The following is a 15,885-nucleotide window of genomic DNA, read 5'->3' as shown; positions in this document are numbered from 1 at the left end:
ACCACAAGAAACATAGCTATGCTGACAAATCTTTTGTATTTTGGTGGAAGAGCATGCTTATACAGACCAAACCACTTGTAAGTAACACAGCTCTCTTTAAAGCTGTCCTCTGTTTGGGCTTCCACTTTGAACACCAGTGTGAAGTCTGTGTATCTCAAAAGGCAATCATTAAATACAGAAAAGAGAGCTTTGTTAGAGATGTGCTTCATACAAAACAATTCAGATTCACAAATGGGAAACAGAAAGGGGATAGTACATAACTAAAATCCCAGAGTTGGGGAGGCAGAGCCAAGAGTTATCTGCATAATTTTGAAGCCTGTTTAGTCTACATAGTGAGTTCAGGTCAGCCTGGACTCCAAGGAAAGATGCTATCTCTAGAAAAGAAAATGGAAAATAAAAGGAATATAAACAAAGCATTTACTTTACTCTTGGATTCCTCCTTAATCCTGGATTTCTCATCATCTAATGAAAATTCAGGCTTTCTTTCAGGTTCTAAACTCAGAAAATAGATTTCCTATCTATATCAAACAAGAAAAGATAAAAAACAAAATACCATCAATTATAAACTGTATTAATAATGAAAAATATGTCATGTAGGCCAGTGGCACAGTTCAGCAGGTAGAAGCACTTGCTATGTGACACCGACATCTGAGTTTGCTTGTACACACAGAAAATAAGAAATAAAAAAAACTTTTAATTGAAAAATAAAACATTAGCATAATAAGCCCAATAATATAAAAGATTTAATGTAAATAATCTGCCAAAATTTTCCAAGTACTACACAATTATTTTACTGAAGACTGGAATATAAACATTAATTTTATTAACATTTAATATTAATGCTCTTTTAGACTCCATGTTATAAGACCAAGCTTTTTCCTCGCATCCTTAAATCTATCTTTAATATGTCTCTACTCCTCCATTCTGTGGACTGGCATAGCCTTTTAACTGGATTCTTTACATCTAACCATCCAAAATGTTCTTAGACAATTACAGGGAGTTAAAGATTTTAGGAGACAAGGTGGGTACCCACATCCATTGCCAGGAGCACTATGACACATGACTCCAGCAGGCATCAACATAGCCACCACTATCGTACCCAGAACCTTTGTGTCATTTAGTGGAAAGGATACTTTCTGGGCACAAACTATCTCTTTGGTTCAACAAAATACTCCATGTTCTGGGACACATTCGAAATGAGAATTTTGTGTGGCCTTAAAAGGACCTGTGGGTTCATGTTATAGAAAAGAGAATGCAGGCAGAATTCCAGGACCTACAGCCCATTCTTATGCATCAGGTTCCTTTGTTCTGCTTGCAAATTGAGTATGCACAGCATATTAAGATGGGCATGAGGGAACTCACATTATCACAGCATTCACAAGGCAAAGTCAGGAGGATAATCAATTTGATAGCAGCCTGGGATAGCAATAGCAACTTACAGGCCAGTCTGGTCTACATGGTCACTATCTTAAAACAATAAAAAATGAATAAATAAGTTAAGCCATTTATGGATGTTTTCTTCTGTCTTTTTTTGTCTCCTGGAATTCAATAGGACCACTGTTCTCAAGTTTTATAAGCTAGAAAAACATCAGGACTTCAGGCCTACCTGATCCTTAAGAAATTTTCTTCCCTCCCCTTTAATGTGCTCACTAGATATGTGCTCTGAAGTAACCATTGCTTGTCACTCATCCTCATCCATCATAAAGCCATTGTCCTCTTCCTCTTTCTAATGCTTATATATGAATGTTGCATCACTTACTTGCATCAAAACCTTTGTTGTACTCAATATCTAGGCACAGAGCTAGAGTTGCAGGAAGAATAGCTGTCTTGGGTTATGACACTCAAAATGTTAACTTGTTTCTGGAGTACCTATGTCAGATCTGAAACATGAAATTTCTTCTTGTATCTCCCATAAGCACACCCACCTTCAATATGATTTCAGGTGCTGCTATACAGCATAGGCTTAGTCATTGAGATAAAAATGCAATCGTTTGCCTCATCAGACTGATAGTTCCCCAGTTCCAATTTTCTTTTGTAGTCTTTGGCTCTTAATCCTAATAAAGTATGTTTATCAGAAAAGGAGTGGATCTGGAGGAAAGGAAATGGACTGGGAGAACTGGAAGGAAAGGAAACCATGGTCAGTATGTAATATATGAGAATAGAATAAATAAAATTTAGAAAAAAGAAAACATACTTATTTCATGTATAATAAGAAACATATAAACTAAAATTGCACTAAAATACTGGTTCTCAGCTATATTGGAAAAGACAAAAAAATTGAGGGTTCAGAAGAAGAGTAAGTGGGTAAACGTGCTTGCCACCCAGTCATGAGTTCAAATACTAGAACCCATACAAGAGCTAGATGTGTAGCATAAATGTCTGTAATCCAAGTGCCCCCAGAAAAGGATGAAAAACCTAGACAGGAGACATTGCAGAAGCCCATGGGCCAACTAGTCAAAAAAATAAATGAGCTCACCAAGACCAGCTGGACTGTGACTGAAAAAAGCATGGGATAAAACTGGACTCTCTGAACATGGCGAACAATGAGGGCTGATGAGACGCAAAGGACAATGGCACGGGGGTTTGATCCTACGTAATGTGATGGCTTTGTGGGAGCCCAGCCAGTTTGGATGTTCACCTTCCTAGATATGGACGGAGGTGGGAGGTCCTAGGTCTTACCACAGGGCAGAAATCCCTGACTGCTCTTTGGACTGGAGAGGGAGGGGGAAAGGAGTGGGGGGAGGAGGAGAAGGGTGGGAGGAGGGGGAGGGAAATGGGAGGCTGGGAGGAGGTGGAAACTTGTTAAAAATTTTTATTAAATTAAAAAAAATAAATAAATGAGGTTCCTCAAGGTGGATGACAAGGAACAACACCTAATATGTTGACAGAGGTTTCTCTCCTACCCAGTCCTGCAGCTGTTCAGTCCCAAAGAAACACACAGAAGCCTACATTAATTATACACTTGTTGGCATATTAGCTCAAGTTTATTACTAACTAGCTTTTAAAACTTAAATTAACCCATAATTCTTGTCTGTGTTAGCTACTTGGCTTGGTATCTTTTATCAGTGAAGCATTTTCATCTTGCTTCCTTTGGGTCTGGGTGATGACTGTAGACTGAGCCTTTCTGATTCCCAGAATTCTCCTGTTCTGGTCATCCCACCTATACTTCCTGACTGGCTACTGGCCAATCAGCATTTTATTAAACCAATACAAGTGGCAAATCTTTACAGGGTACAAGACCATTGTCCCACAGCACTTCCCCCATTATCTTTCAAAACAAGAACTCTGAATCTAAGCTCCTTCATTTAGCTTTTTTTCCTGACCATTATCCATAACAACTTGTAACCAATATGCTAAACCAAGATAAATATCCATAATCCATTTTTTGGGAATGTGGATAGAGTTTTCTTGGCTACTTCCTGCTGATTGGGGGTGCTGATAATATTATGGGGACATAAAGAAAATTTATGATTATGGTCAAGTCCTTACTGGAGTATTCTGTGTGGCTGGATCATTTCAGCCAACAGTCTTGAAGCTGTTCTGGATGTAGAACTCAGAGGAAACTGTCAAATCTACTCTGAAATGTTGGATTATCTGGGTCATCTGTTCTCACTGGAGAATTTTCAATAGGTTTTCCTTGATCAAACCTTATTTTTCTTAACCCAGAATGAATCCACAGCCAATCAAATCTTCTTTTTCTTAATCAACAATGAATCCACAAACTTTCATTTCCTGTGGAAACAGAAGCAAAATCTCTTTTCCAAAGTAACATATCATTTGACTTAAAATTTGAAGCCAAGGCATTTTCAAAATACTTAGGTTGGATTAATCTAGCAGTATTTATAATCAAATGTCTTTTAGCAGCTGTTGCTCCTTCCTCAGCAGTCAAATAATTCAGAGGCAACACAATAACACACAGTATCCAGATTCTCTGTGTATTTTCCATCTTTACATGGAAGCTAAGCCAGGGCAGATGGGAGCTGGGAGTGCTAGTTTTTCTCCCGAACCAAGGTTGCTAGGTTTAGGTTACAATTCTAGAGCTGGAATTCCAATCTGAACTTTGACCTGGGCTGGTAGCTAAAAAGCCTCAGGAAAATAGCATTTTCATAAATTTGTGCCCCCAAAAGTATGGTGCCAAATGATTGTTTATAAATGTTTATTTACATTTAAAGGGGCATATGATATAGATATGAATACTTTGCATTGGTATGGATCTTGGTCTATAAATACAAATTTTAGGTCAATTTTGTGATATATATATACATTTCTGATCTTGATTAAGGTATTGTGTTTGTGCAGCTCATTTAAAAATGTAATGTATAAGCTGGGCGGTGGTGGCGCACGCCTTTAATTCCAGCACTCGGGAGGCAGAGGCAGGCGGATCTCTGTGAGTTCGAGACCAGCCTGGTCTACAAGAGCTAGTTCCAGGACAGGCTCCAAAACCACAGAGAAACCCTGTCTCGAAAAAACCAAAAAAAAAATGTAATGTATAATTAAGAAATGCAGGTTAATAGATAGTCATCTATAATAGTCAAGCTTGTAGTCATGTTAGTTAGGTTTTCTAGATATATAGAGATAAATTTCAGTTAGATAGTTATTTTTCAAATCTTTCAGAGACCTTCAGAATATGGCATTTAAAATGTGTAAGAACTTAGAACTTTTCATGACAATGAGACACATCTGCTCCTGGCAGCACTGATCTACTTCAAGAGGATGATGGGAATTGAAGAGACATCTTATGAAGTTTGTTAGCCATTTGTGCAAGAAACTGTTCTTGCCTGGACTGCCTGATGTTATGCTACATGAACTGGACATATAGGGCCCACATAAAAATGACTGCTGAAGTTGCCTAAAGAAGATGAGACAGTCTTTCAGGGTTCCTGTTTCATAAAAGAGTCTGCCAGATATTCTGCAGGAACAGAAGAAAGTGACTGACAAACTGCCAATATAGGCAGAACTGTCTTTGAAATTTCCTGCATTGTTGGAAAAGTCTGCTGGATACTATGAGCCTGTAGGCTGAAGATGGCTGCCCCATGTTACAGAAGAACTTTGGGTGATTGTCCAGGCAGTGAGATGTCTCTGTCAATTCTAGAGTTTTGGAAATTGCTTACAATGCTCTTCTTATTTACTTAGGTAGTATATACATCTGGAGTCTTTGATGGAGTTGAAGAGTAGTTATAATTATAGTTTTCCTTAGTTATGATAAAAGATAAAGTAGATATAAATGTTGTAACTGTAATTTTTGCTTGATACCTGTTTTGTTATATGTAATTTTGCTATGTTAAAGTTAAAACCTTCCTTTTTATTTAAACAGAAAAGGAGAAATGGTGTTGGAAGTCCTTCTGTATATGTGTTGCTTTTGTTGGTTAATGAATAAAGATGTTTTGGCCTGTGATAAGGTGGAATAGAGCTAGGAGGGGAAAACTAAACTGAATGCTTGGAGAAAGAAGGCAGAGTCAAGGAGAAGCCATGGAGCTGCCAGAGGAGAAAGACATGCGAGTTGTCAGTTGGAACCTTGCTGGAAGACCACAAGCCAGGTGGTAAAATATAAATTAATAGAAATGGGTTAACAAATGATATAAGAGCTAGCTATCAATATGCTTAAGTGATTGGCCAAGCACTGATTTAATTAATACAGATTCTGTATGATTATTTTGTGTCAGGGTGGTTGGGAAATGAACAAGCAGCCTCCCCCTACAAAAGTGTGCTTTGGTGTGTACACCCCTGCACGCGCATGCACACATGCGTGCGCCCCCCCCACACTTATATAAACATGCACAAGCACACACACAGTTTGATATATTGTTCCAGAACAGGAAAAGAAAAATATTAGCTGCTAAAACTTGCTGTCTACATTTCTTTCCTTACCTCTTCTCCTGAATATACTTACTAACAAGGCTTGTCTACTCGCAGCTCCACCAAAACTTCCCTCTGCAACATCTCCAATTACCTCCACATAGTCAATTCATGGTCAGTACTCATTCCTGGTCTTACTTGAACCACGTTTTATTGTGGTATTTTTTCACTATTATTTTATGTGTATGGGTATTTTGCCATTCTGTGCACCACGTGCATGCCTGGTGCCTACAGAGGCCAGAAGAGGGTGTCAGACTTCCTGGAACTGGAGTTAGAGATGGTTGTGAGCCACCATGTGGGTGTTAGAAATTGAATCCATGTCCTTTGAAAGAGCATCCAGTACTCTTAACTGCTTAGCCATCTCTCTAGTCCTAGGTCAGGGGGGGGGTGTAATATTATAAAAGAAATTGTTCATATATACTGAAAAACTGAGAGGATTGTACTATTGAACCCACTTATCACCTCAATAATAGAATTAGTATTTCTGTACTCATTTTATAAGCCCGTGTTATTTTTGCTATGCCCTTCTCTCTCGATCAAGAGCATAAACCTTTTTTTATTTCTAATAGCTAAGCCATCACCACTGGCATCGGTGAAGAGGCAGAAAGAAAGGAAGAGAAAGAAGGGTCAACCCAAACTGTGAGATGAAAGGAATGAAAGAGAAATATAGCTGAATAGACTCTTGTTTTTCTATTGAGTTCACACCACCTATAATGCATTTTAGTTTTTAATTCTGGGCACAACAATGAAAGGTTATTATCTCAGAGACATAAACTGAGACAGATGGTAATAGATCACATACTATATACTAAAAGACAGATTAAATGTGTGTAATTTTAGGAAAAAAAGGCAAAGTGGGGAGAGGGAGAGAAGTTGGAGATGGATCCAGGAGAGGTTAGAGAGAGAAGGTGTGGTGAATATGATTGAAATACATTGTATGGTTATATGAAATTCCCAAATAATTTATTAAATATTATATTTTATAAAGAATGTAGATGTCTAAAATTCAGTCCAGAATTATCCTTTGATTCCTCTTTTTTATAGAAATTGAGACAAGTGCATCTTCACCCATGAAGCACAATTTTGTATGGTAACTAGACTGTCAGTATATTCATGCTGTGTTGAGAAGTCGAATTCCTTCCACTGTAGGAAAAAGGCGGTACTTTGACTCGAAGCAGAAGACAGATGATGTTAAGAAAAAAAGAGGCATCCTGTGGGAATTGAATTTGTGTTTGCTTATATAAGGCTGCAAAAAAACTAAAAACTATTCTCTGTTCTTCTCTAATTAGTTAAAATTATTTTTCTAATTGCATTAGCTATGCCTGATTTCTTTTTTGTCTTCCTATGGGAACTGTCGAGTAATGAATGAATATGTTACAGATAGACAAATTTAAAATTATAATAACTTTGATTTTCATTTAAGCAGTGATTCTACATACATGATTTCTTCCTTAAAAAGAACTGTGTACGCAGCCAGCCACCTCATTTTTTTGACAGATAAAAGATAAAACTTTAACAGTGCATACATATATATATATTAAGGACCATACTCTAACAAGTAAGCAGCTACACATTAAGGTGTTATTTATTGACTTTAAACAATTATCATGATGATACCAATTTTTGTAGTTAAATATTTCTGCAGTATTATTCAAAATGTGGAACAGGCTATTGGTGTGGTTCTTGATATCTTTTTAAAAAAATGTATCAGAATCTTGGGAAATATAGCTCATTAAGTAGCATGCTTTCCACATAAGCGTGAAGACCTCAGTATAATTTCTAGTACATAAAAAAATAGGCCTAGGTTGTGCAGTGGTGGTGCACAACTTTAATCCCAGCACTCAGGAGGCAGAGGCAGGTGGAGCTTTGTGAGTTCAAGACTAGCCTGGTCTACAACAGGCTCCAAAGCTACAGAGAAACCCTGTCTCGAAAAAAAAAATCCTAGGCCTGGAACCACACTTATAATCCCCCTTTCAGAAATGTGGAAATAGGAAGATCCCTACTGCCCAATTGTCAGCCATCCTCCCTAAATCACTGATACCCAGACCAATGAGAAATTGTCTCAAAATCCAAGATGGACAGCTCCTCAAGAACAAGAGCAGAGGTCTTTTAGCCTCTGTAGTGAAGAAGCAAGCAGGCCTGCTTTTCATCCTGCCCGGCTCCTGCATGGCTAGCTTTACACCTGAAATAACAACACACAAATTGTATTCTTTTAAACACTGCCTGGTCCATTATATCTAGCCTCTTCTTGGCTAACTCTCATATTTTGATTAACCCATTTCGATTAATGTGTGTATCATCACGAGGTGGTGGATTACCGGAAAAGATTCTAGCCTACATCTGTCTTGTGTCGAAGAATCATGGTGTCTGCCGCACTTCCCTTCTTCCCAGCATTCTGTTCTGTCTACTCCACCTATCTAAATCCTGCCCTATCAAAAAGCCAAAGCAGTTTCTTTATTAACCAATGAAAGTAAAAATGGACAGATTACCCTCCTCCATCAAGCCTCCGCACACATGTGAACATGTGTATGCATGCATATACATACAAACAATCCAAATAAAATACAATTTATTACAATAGAAAACATAGTTCATCACATGTAATTAATGCTTTGTGAGACATTTTTACCATGTGCATACATATTTATGAACATAAATAAATAAGTACAAATACACCGATTTGATGGACATCACTATAAAACTTCTTTGGTTAAAAAATATTAAAAGTCACTATTAACATATATTGACCTTTTTCCTACCACTCCACCTGAAATGTGGCACCATGAACACGCTGCTCTGGTTGAAATTCTAGTTGAGAGAGCCCAAACATGGTGCCTCTCTATCAGAAACAAATGTGGAAACATTACTTTGCGGACGGTAGCTGTATTTTTTTGTTTATCAAGCTTATAGTCACATTTGTTTCATGCAAAGCATATTATCAAGTTGAGCATGTTTGACAGAGTGAATCATGATGTAGCAGCTTGCAAGGAGGAAGAAGAGAAAGAACAGAAGCTACAGATGATGAGCGCACTCCAGCATGCAGACATTTCTTACAGAAGCACACTGATTTTTCTCCTAGAACTTTGTAAAGAAAAAAAAGAACATATTGCCATGTTATTAGTCAGTGTGGCAAGTTGACATTAAAACCAACCAAAACACCATGTAAAGATACTGCTCGTGTAGGCACTTCAGAATCACTTTCAAATAAACAAGTTTAGACAAACTGAGATGAGAAAGAAACACAAGGAAGTTCACTACTGCAAAAATATTGCTATTTTTTTTATTTCTAGATTATCTATACATGCGGGTTATTTAGAATTGCACTGATTAAATTTACTCAAAAACACACTTATGTGTTTAGTAATGAAACATCAAACTAAGGCTAAAATTACAAAACAGTCTTAAATTTTCAATAAACTGGATCTGGAGAAATCAGGTGGCTCAGTGGTTAAGAGCATTTGTTCTAGCAGAGAGCCCGGGTATGGTTTCCAGCACCCATGTGGTGGTTGATAACCATCTGTAACTTCAGTTCCATGGAATCTGATATCCCCTTCTAACCTCCATAGGCACCAGGGACAGACATAAAATGAAATAAATCTAAAACAATTTTAGTTAAAAATTATAATAAATTTTAAAACTTAAGTACAGTATGCTCTGTTCATCCAATACGAAAATAGTTGAGATGATGTAACCTCTCAAGGTTTTCCTATTTGGCCTAGACAATTTCTTAAGTTTCTTTAACAATATTTGGTACAGGACAAATTCTTTCTACCAGCCAGCATGCTCCTAGAATGTACTCTTTTTTTTCTCATCCCTGGCTCTTAGAACACAAGTAAGCTATGTCAAAAATTACTTTTAATTACACAAGTCAAATAGAATTAAGGAATTCAGCACGTTAGGAAAACTTACAATGTTCCATTATCCATTTCTACATTTGAAAGAAATGGTTATTGGATCATTCCCTTTATAAGATTACTTATTGACTCAGAAATTTGAGAACTGAGTATAATTTTTGCCTCCTTATCCCAGGAGACTTAACTCATAGGATACTCACATAATTAATTCTTATCTGTTCAGTAAAATGGTGATATAATTAAACCACAATGGTTCACATTTAAAATTTATTCCTACATCTATCTTTATCCATATATAGATATATACAAATATATCTGATAGAATAGTCTGAGTGAAGTCCTCCACCTTATCCATATTATTAGCAGTGGGCATTATTAGAAGGAGGATAGGGTGTATTCACAGGGTATAGAAATATTCTTTCACATCAATTTTATAGTAGTTAAAAGTATCAGAGATAAGGTTACATTAGCACTAAATGTAAATTAATAAATTTGAATGTAATGAGGATTATTATTAGAAGCAATGCCTATAGAAATAGGCTAAGTTTTCATCAAATTAAACAATAGGATAAACTGAGTCTTTAGCTGCATGCTTCACTTGGAACCTGTCTGATTAAAACACAGTTCTACAAATAAACTACTTTTTAAACAAAATATTTCAAATAACCACACACATTGATGTGTACTTCCCACCAGGAAATTACAAATAGTACCTCTTCTACCTATGTTAACACCCTCCACCTGATGGAGAAACATTAGCTACACCTACACAGGTATATCCATTCACCCAAACAACCTCAGGGAACATGAGATGTTAAAAAAAAAAAAACATGGTTTTATCTATTTTAAAACTCTAGAAATGACAGAGACATCTCGCTGCCTGGACAGTCACCTAAAGTTCCTCTGTACCGTTGGGGCATCCATCTTCGGCCTACAGGCCCATAGTTTCCAGCAGACATTTCCACATACGAGGAAATTTCAAAGGCAGTCACTCTCTGCTTGTCCTGAAGAATGTCTCACAGACTCTTTCATGAATCAGGAACCCCGAAAGACCATCTCACCTTTAGGCAAGTTTAGCAGTCCTCTCTCTGCGGGTTCTCTGTGTCCAGTTCATGCAATAGTCCAGGCAAGAACGGTTTCTTACCCAAATGGCTATCAAACTCCATAAGGATCCTCTTTGATGCCCATCTTCTTCTTGAAGTAGATTGGTGCTACCAGGAACAGAGTGTCTCATTGTCATGAAAAGTCCTAAGTTATTAAAATATTAAATGCCATATTCTGCAGTCTTTGAAAGATATGAAGAATGTCTATCTAACTGAAATGTATCTCTATATATCTAGAAAATCTAACTAACATGACTACAAGCTTGACCATTACGGATGATTATCCATTAACCTATTTCTTAATTATACATTACATTTTTTAATGAACTACACAATCACAATATCTTAATCAATAGCAGAAATATGCATATACATATAACAAAATTGACCTTAAATCTCTATCAATAAAGCAAAATCTATACTAATACAAATTATTCATATCTATATCATATCCCCCTTTAAATGTTAAAGAACGTTTATAAACCATATTTGGGAACATGGGCGCAGTTTTTTCTCTCCAAACTGCTTCCTGCAGAATGGGGGCATCGTTAATGAGGTCTTTCATGGTATAACCTGTGTGCTAGTTTCATCTCAGTTTGTCAGTTGAGCGAAGCAATGTTCTGAAGGTGTTCACACCAACCCTTCAGGAGGGCGTGGTCCATCATACCATATCAGAATAGAAAAAATGAACAGGGTCTCATCCTCTGTGAAAACAAAATAAGAAACTCCTTTCCAAAGCACCATGTCCTTAGATCCAAATTTCAAAGTCAAGGCATTTTCAAAATATCTATGTTGAATTAGTTTAGCAGCATTTATAAACAAATATCTTTTAGCAGCTGTTGCTCCTTCCTCAGCATTCAAACAATTCAAAGAGAGCATAATAGCATACAGAATCAAGATTCTCTGTGTATTTTCCATCTTTGTTCGTTTTATTTTAACCTCAATTTTGTTTATTTTTATTTTTTGCTTTTTGAGACAGGTTCTCTGTATCTTTGACCTGGAATAACTCTGTAGACCAGGCTGTCCTTGAACTCTCATGGATCCGCTTGTCTCTGCCTCCCAGGCATTGGGATTAAAGGTGTACACTACTACACCTTGAACTCACAGAGATCTGTTTGTCCCTGCCTTCTAGGCACTGGGATTAAAGGCGTATGCTACCACACCTTGAAGTCACAGAGGTCAATCTCCCTCTGCCTCCGAAGTATTGGGATTAAAGGTGTGTACTACCACACACAACAACTCTCTTCCTTTTTTTTTTGTTTTTTACTTTAAGAACTTCGACTTTTAGTCTGCATATATTTTTTTAATTGGGTATCTTTTTTTTAATTTATTTAATTATTAAAGATTTCTGTCTCTTCCCCTCCACCGTCTCCCATTTCCCTCCCCCTCCCCCAATTAAGTTTCCCCCCCCCTCAGACCGAAAAGCAATCAGGGTTCCCTGTCCTGTGGGAAGTCCAAGGAACCCCCACCTCCATCCAGGTCTAGTAAGTTGAGCATCCAAACTGCCTAGGCTCCCACAAAGCCAGTGCGTGCAGTAGGATCAAAAATCCATTGCCATTGTTCTTGAGTTCTCAGTAGTCCTCATTGTCCGCTATGTTCAGAGAGTCCGGTTTTATCCCAGGCTTTTCCAGACCCAGGCCAGCTGGTCTTGGTGAGTTCCCAGTAGAACATCCCCATTGTCTCAGTGTGTGGGTGCACCCCTCGCGGTCCTGAGTTCCTTGCTCGTGCTCTCTCTCCTTCTGCTCCTGATTTGGACCTTGAGATTTCAGTCCTGTGCTCCAATGTGGGTCTCTGTCTCTGTCTCCTTTTATCGCTTGCTGAAGGTTAATATTCATGAGGATGCCTATATGTTTTTCTTTGGGTTCTCCTTATTTAGCTTCTCTAGGATCACTAATTATAGGCTCAATGTCCTTGGTTTATGGCTAGAAACCAAATATGAGTGAGTACATCCCATGATCCTCTTTTTGGTTCTGGCTTACCTCACTCAGGATAGTGTTTTCTATTTCCATCCATTTGTATGCAAAATTCAAGAAGTCCTTGTTTTTTACTGCTGAGTAGTACTCTAATATGTATATATTCCACACGTTCTTCATCCATTCTTCCATTGAAGGGCATCTAAGTTGTTTCCAGGTTCTGGCTATCACAAACAATGCTGCTATGAACATCGTAGAGCATATACTTTTGTTGTATGATAAGGCCTCTCTTGGGTATATTCCCAAGAGTGGTATTGCTGGGTCCAGGGGTAAGTTGATCCCGAATTTCCTGAGAAACCGCCATACTGCTTTCCAAAGTGGTTGCACAAGTTTGCATTCCCACCAGCAATGGATGAGTGTACCCCTTTCTCCACAACCTCTCCAACAAAGGCTATCATTGGTGTTTTTGATTTTAGCCATTCTGACAGGTGTAAGATGGTATCTTAAAGTTGTCTTGATTTGCATTTCCATGATCGCTAAGGAAGTTGAGCTTGACCTTAAGTGTCTTTTGGCCATTTGAAGTTCTTCTGTTGAGAATTCTCTGTTCAGCTCAATGCCCCATTTTATAATTGGGTTGGTTAGCCTTTTACGGTCTAGTTTCTTGAGATCTTTATATATTTTGGTTGTAAACCATTTAGAAATTTTCTTTGTCTTTGAATCTCTCAATACTGTATATCTCTCTTTTTCTGACCACATGAGTCTTTAATTTACCAAGCAATCTCAGTAGGAGTAAAGCCGTGGCTTTGCCGGCTAGATGTAAACCATTCCTTAGCTTTCTGCCATTCCAACCTGTGGCTGAGGTACCGGCCAGATCCGCATTCAGTGCCACAAGTCTACAGTGTTTCAAGGTCCTTGCCATCAAACAAGCTACAACAGATAACACTCAAGTCCTCTCTCTGTAGCAGGCCCTCTTGCTTCAAACAGTCAGAGTTTGCCCTGGCAGGATGGCCCTGAAAGCAGACATTTTTAAATGGTGCATCTTTTTCCTGCTACGGCTGAAAACCGAAAAGCATGCGTTCAGCTTTTCTTCAGTACCGTTTAAGTGTTTCATGGCAGGACCTCTTAAGAGCTGCAGGGTTTTGCAACTGAAGCTGAGTCAGGAAGCCTCTCTTAGATGAGAGCAATTGCTTGCCTCTAGCAAGCAGAGTAGAACCGAGAAATGGCAGCTACCAAGAAAACATGCTTTACTCTTTCCCAAGCTTTCTCAGGCTTTCAGTGGATTCAGTTGTTCCACGTTGGGCGCCATTTGTAGTAATAGTAGCGTTCGGTGCCATTCTGTTGTATTAGGAGCGGCGGGGCTGTGTCCCTAGCACCCCGGACGCCTGGCTATCTTATGCCCCGAAATAACAACACACAAACTGTATTCTTTTAAACACTGCTTGGCCCATTTCTATCTAGCCTCTTCTAGGCTAATTCTCACTTATTAATTTAGCCCATTTCTAATCATCTGTGTTGCACCCCGAGATGCACATAATGGGAAGATTCTAGCCTACGTCCATCCTGGGTCGGAGCTGAATCGCGTCTGTGTCAGAGAGCAGAGCTCTCACGTCCGCCCAGGAGAGCAGAGCATGGCGTCTTTCAGAGGCATCTGTCCCTGAGAGGAGAGCTGTCTAGTCTGAGCTAACTTCCTCTTCCTCCCAGCATTTTGTTCTGTTTTCTCCACCCACCTGTGTTGTAACCTATGAGTGCCAGCCAAGCAGTTTCTTTATTTTTTAACCAATGACCTTCCTCCATCAACTTAGGACTTTTCATGACAATGAGACATGTCTGCTCCTGGCAGCACCAATCTACTTCGAGAGGAAGATGGGCATCAAAGAGGATCCTTATGGAGTTGGATAGCCATTTGGACAAGAAACTGCTCTTGCCTGGACTGTTGCATAAAATGGACACAGAGAATCCACAGAGAGAGAACTGCTGAACTTGCCTAAAGGTGAGATGGTCTTTCGGGGTTATTGACTCATGAAAGAGTTTGCAAGACATTCTGCAGGACACAGCAGATAGTGACTGAACTGTCTTTGGAATTTCCTGCTTCATGGAAGCCCAAAGATGGATGCCCCAACAGTGCAGAGGAACTTTAGGTGACTGTCCAGGCAGCGAGATGTCTCTGTCATTTCTAGAGTTTTCTTATTTCTTGTTTACTTAGGTAGTATTATATCCATCTGGAGTCTTTGATGGAGTTGAAGAATTAATAAATAGTTATAGTTTTCCTTAGTTATGATAAAAGATAAAATAGATATAAATATTGTAACTGTAATTCTTGCTTGATAACTGTTATGTTAAATTTAATCTTGCTATGTTGAAGTTAAAGCCTTCCTTTTTTTGTTTAAACAGAAAAAGGGGAAGTGATGTGGGGGTGTCATATATCAATCTGTTGATTTCATTGTTTAAGCAATAAAGAAACTGCTTGGCCCTCATAGGTTAAAACATAGGTGGGAGGAGTAAACAGAACACAATGCTGGGAGAAAGAAGCTGAATCAGGAGTCGCCATGATTCTCCCACTCCAGACAGACGCAGGTTAAGATCATTCCTGGTAAGCCAGCTCGTGGGCTACACAGATTATAAGAAATGGGCTAGTCCAGGTGCGAGAGTTAGCCTAGAAAAGGCTAGATAGAAATCGGCCAAGCAGTGTTTAAAAGAATACAGTTTCCATGTAATTATGTCAGGTAAAGCTAGTCGTGCGGGCGGCCAAGTGCCGGGGCCACAGCCTGCCGCCCCGCCGCTCCTAATTCAACATCTGATCTCCAAAATATATAAAGAACTCAAGAAACTAGACTTTAAAATGCTCATTAACCCAATTAAAAAATGGGGTACTGATCTGAACAGAGAATTCTCAACAGAAGAAGTTCAAATGGCCAAAAGACACTTAAGGTCACGCTCAACCTCCTTAGCAATCATGGAAATGCAAATCAAAACAACTTTGAGATATCATCTTACACCTGTCAGAATGGCTAAAATCAAAGACACCAACAATAGCCTATGCTGGAAAGGATGGGAAGTAAGGGGAACACTCATCCATTGCTGGTGGAAATGCAAAATTGTGCAACCACTTTGGAAATCAGAGTGGCAGTTTCTCAGAAAATTCAGAATCAACCTACCCCA

This window comes from Microtus oregoni, unplaced genomic scaffold (assembly GCF_018167655.1).
Source record: "Microtus oregoni isolate MIOR12 unplaced genomic scaffold, Mior012 000052F_000, whole genome shotgun sequence".
Taxonomy (NCBI): Eukaryota; Metazoa; Chordata; class Mammalia; order Rodentia; family Cricetidae; genus Microtus; species Microtus oregoni.
This window is presented reverse-complemented; position numbering follows the sequence as displayed.